The sequence below is a fragment of the Gossypium arboreum genome, chromosome 8 (assembly GCF_025698485.1).
Source record: "Gossypium arboreum isolate Shixiya-1 chromosome 8, ASM2569848v2, whole genome shotgun sequence".
Classification (NCBI taxonomy): Eukaryota; Viridiplantae; Streptophyta; class Magnoliopsida; order Malvales; family Malvaceae; genus Gossypium; species Gossypium arboreum.
In genome coordinates, this window is record NC_069077.1 from 64,907,872 (window position 1) to 64,912,544 (window position 4,673).

A 4,673-nucleotide genomic window follows, 5' to 3' on the forward strand; every position below is an offset into this window, starting at 1 on the left:
TAATTTTGAGGCATTTCATCACGTTTAGATATGTTACCTGTCTGTTGGCATTTGTCACATGAAGTAACGTACCTGTTAGCGTCTTTGAATAATGAGGGCCAGTAAAAATCGGATTCAAGTATTTTATGTGCGGTCTTAGTTCCACTATAGTGTCCTCCAGTTGGCCCTGAGTGGTAATGTTCCAATATTTTTGATGTTTTAGATCTTGTAATGCATCTTCTAATGACTTGATCTGCACATCTGCGAAAAAGAAATGGGTCGTCCCAAAAGTAGTTTTTCACATCATTAAATAATCGCTTCTTTTGCTGGTGTGTTAACCCTTTTGGGATAATGTTAGCAGCTATAAAATTTGCAATGTCTGCAAACCAAGGTACCTCGGAGTCAAATATAGCGAAAAATTTTTCTTCAGGAAAACGAATCATTTATTTTAACTTTATTTAGTTCCTTGGTATTAGAGTTCTCAAGCCTGGATAGATGATCAGCCGCGAGATTTCAGCTCCTTTCTTATCCTGAATTTCCAAGTCAAATTCATGCAATAGGAGAATCCATCGAATGAGTAGAGGTTTTGCATCAGTTTTAGTTAAAAGGTAGCGAAGGGCGGAATGGTCAGTGTAAACAACGACTTTAGACAATATGAGATATGATTGAAATTTATCTAATGCAAAAACCACAGCTAGCAATTCTTTTTCTGTAGTAGTATAATTCTCTTGTGCAGCTGTCAAAGTTTTGTAGTCATAATAGATAGGTTGAAAATGCTTGTCTCTTTGCTGTCCCAATACTATACCTACTGCAAAGTCACACATATCACACATTAATTCAAATGGTAAGTTCCAATCAGGTGCAAATATAATTGGAGCATTAATTAATTTATCCTTTAAAGTATTAAATGCTTCTGAGCACTCCCGATTGAAATTAAAAGGTATATCTTTTTCTAGCAATTTAGTCAAAGGCTTAGCTATTTTAGAAAAATCCTTAATAAATCTTCTACAAAAACCAGCATGTTCTAAAAAGCTTATAATAGCCTTAACCGAACTAGGAGGGGGTAACTTTTCGATTGTTTCTATTTTAGATTTGTCCATCTTTATCCCTTTACTAGAAATTTTATGCTCTAATATAATACCTTCTTGAACCATGAAGTGACATTTCTCCCAGTTAAGCACAAGATTCGTTTCCTCACATCTTATTAAAACTAGTTTTAAATTTTTAAGGCACAGATGGAAAGAGTTACCGAATACTGATAAATCGTCCATAAATACTTCCATGATATCTTCCACGACTTCGTCAAAGATGGCCATCATACAATGCTGAAAAGTGGCAGGAGCATTACATAATCCAAAAGGCATTCTACAATAAGTAAATGTACCATATGGGCATGTGAATGTCGTCTTTTCTTGATCTTCAGGAGCTATTGGGATTTGGAAGTAACCAAAGAGTCCGTCTAGAAAGCAGTAGTACATGTGCCCGGATAGTCTTTCCAACATTTGGCCAATGAATGGCAAGGGGAAGTGATCTTTTCTTGTTGCACCATTCAGTTTCCTGTAGTCAATGCAAACTCTCCATCCCATGACTGTCCTTGTTGGGATTAATTCATTCTTCTCATTGGTCACAGCCGTCATGCCTCCTTTCTTAGGGACAACCTGCACTGGACTTACCCAAGAACTGTCAGAAATAGGATAAATAATTCCAGCATCTAGAAGTTTAATTACCTTAGCTTTAACAACTTCCTTCATGTTTGGGTTCAGTCGTCTTTGAGTTTGCACACATGGTTTGTATTCATCTTCCATCAAAATCTTGTGGGTACAAAAAGAAGGGTTGATTCCATTAATGTCGGAAATTTTCCATGCTATGGCCTTTTTGTGTTCTTTTAATACTTGGATTAATTCCTCTTTTTCCTTGGGTTGCAAGTTAGAAGCAATAATAACTGGTAATGTAGAATTATTTCCATGGAATGCGTATTCCAAGTGGTTTGCTAATTGTTTAAGTTCCAGTTTGGGAGGCTCTTCAATAGAGGGTTTTTGCTTAAGTTCATTGTTTATCTTAATGCCCTCATATTCTACTTGTCCTGAAGAATGCTCATTAGGTTCATCATTTGTCTCCTCTTCTTGAGCTAGATACAGTTCCGTCATGTCTTTCTGTACAATTCCTAAAAAGAGTCTTGAGTAGTATGATCAATAGAGTCAATAAAATAATATGAGTCATCCTGCTCCCTAAAAAACCTCATAGCATCATAAATTTTAAATATAATCTCCTCGTCACCCACTCTAAGTACCAATTTACCATCTCCCACATCGATTATAGCCCTAGCAGTGGCTAAAAATGGGCGCCCTAAAATTAAGGGCACTTCCACATCTTCATCCATGTCAAGCATAACAAAGTCAACATAAAATATGAATTTATTTACTTTCACAGGTATGTCTTCTATAATACCTCTATGATATTTAACAGATCTATCGGCTAATTAAATACTCATCCTAGTAGGTTTAGGTTCCCCAAGACCAAGTTGTTTGAACATTTTATATGGCATCAAATTAATGCTAGCGCCTAAATCAGCTAGTGCTTTCTCAACATTTAGACTACCAATTAAGCAAGGGATAGTGAAACTTCTTGGATCTTTCAGTTTGGTTGGCAACTTGTTTTGGAGTATGGCTGAGCACTCCTCATTGAGTTCTACTGTAGATAAGTCCTCAAACTTCTTTTATTTGTTAGAAGCTCCTTTAAAAATTTTACGTAGGTAGGCATCTGCGAGATGGCTTCAACAAAAGGTAAGTTGATATGTAATTGCTTAAAAAGTTCAAGAAACTTACCGAATTGTGCATCAATGCAGTATTTTTTAAATTTTGCTAGGTATGGAACTAGTGGCTTATGTTTCTTCGACACTGGGTTGTCACTATTTTCGTGTTTTTCTTCCCCCCTTTCGCTTGTCACAGATTCTTATGTTAGCTTCTTTTCAGATTCCACTGATACTTTCCCACTCCTTAGTGTAACTGCTTTTACATGCTCTTTTGATTTGGTGTTACTAGGTAAACTTCCTAGTGGTCTTTCCGAAATTAGTTTGGACAGCTGGCCTATCTGCGTTTCGAGCCCTTGGATCAATGCTTGTTGATTCTTGCTTTCTTGGTATTCTAGAAACGAGTTTCTGGCATCGATATAAACTTTGAGAGCATCTCTTCAAGGTTTGGTTTCTTTTCCTATTGGTAGGGTGGTTGTTGGTAGCCTGGAGGTGGTCTCTGGTTTCCTTGGCCTCCCCATGAGAAATTTGGGTGGTTCCTCCAACCTGCATTATATGTGTTACTATATGGATTGTTTTGAGGTCGAGGATTATTACCCATGTAATTTAATAGCTCATTATCGATGTTGTGGCCATAAGGTTGGTATTCTGATTGGCTTGTTCCACCTCCACTTGCTCCGCACTGCACTACTGGGTTAACCTGTTAAGAACTAAGAAAACCATCAATTTTCTTATTCAAGAGTTCTACCTGATTAGAGAGCAATGTGACCGAATCAACGTTATAAACACCAGCTGCTTTTGTTGGCTTTGTCCTCATGGCTTGCCACTGATAGTTATTTAGTGACATCTCCTCTATAAACTCATAAGCATCTTCAGGTGTTTTATTATTGATGGTTCCGCCAGCAGCTGCTTCAACCATTTGCCGAGTCGAAGGATTCAGGCCATTATGGAATGTTTGAACCTGAAGCCAAAGCTGTAACCCATGGTAAGGGCACCTTCTCAAAAGGTCCTTGTATCTCTCCCATGCATCGTAGAGTGTTTCTAAATCTATCTGAATAAAAGAAGAGATATCATTACGTAATTTAGCCGTTTTAGCCTATGGAAAATATTTTAGTAAACTTTTTTGGTCATTTGTTCCCAAGTAGTAATTGACCCTCGTGGTAACGAGTTCAACCTCTATTTAGCTTTGTTCCTCAATGAGAAAAGGAATAACCGAAGACGAATGGCATCATCAGAAACACCATTAATTTTAAATGTATCGTATAGTTCCAAAAAGTTTTCCAAGTGAGCGTTGGGATCTTCATCCTGCAAACCATCAAACTGAACAAACTGTTGTATCATTTGAATTGTGTTAGGTTTTAGTTCAAAAGTATTGGCAGCTATAGCAGGTCTAACTATGCTTGATTCAGTTCCTATTAAAGAATGTTTAGCATTATCATACATAGTGAGTGGAGCAGGATTTTGATTAGCCGCAATTGCAGGAGGTAGCTGATTGTCTTGGTTTTCAGCCATCTCTGCGGTTGAGGGTTGAGTATCGTCTTCTTGCACATTCTCTATGTATCTTGGGTTTTGCCTTATTTCTCTTTGGTTTCTGCGAACTGTGCGATCGATTTCTTCATCAAAAAGTAGTGGTCCTGACAGGTTTCTTCTAGTCATAAACTATAAAAACGTGTCAGAAAAAAGAAAAAGAAAGTTAGTAAATTGGAATAAAATTAAAAATAAAATTAGATTGCAAGAAAAATAAATGGCTAAAGTAATAAAAATTGAGTGTTCCTAATATTTTAGTTCCCCATAAACGGCGACAAAAACTTGATCGTGTGATTTCGTGATAGGTTTTAAATATTTATAATTAATCGTTCTTGAAACTAACATTATCACGATGTAGGCAAGTGTACCTATCGAATAGTAGTATAGTTTTAGCAAGATCGGATTGTCAAACCCAAAG

At 36.9% G+C, this 4,673-nt stretch overlaps 1 non-coding gene across 1 annotated transcript; it reads left to right on the forward strand.

Annotated features, from left to right (window-relative positions):
* Positions 1 to 3,705: 3,705 nt before the first annotated feature.
* On the forward strand, positions 3,706 to 3,812 carry LOC128279523 (small nucleolar RNA R71). The gene has a single exon (XR_008269725.1). It is a non-coding gene; the product is annotated as a small nucleolar RNA R71 (small nucleolar RNA).
* The last annotated feature ends 861 nt before the right edge of the window (positions 3,813 to 4,673 follow it).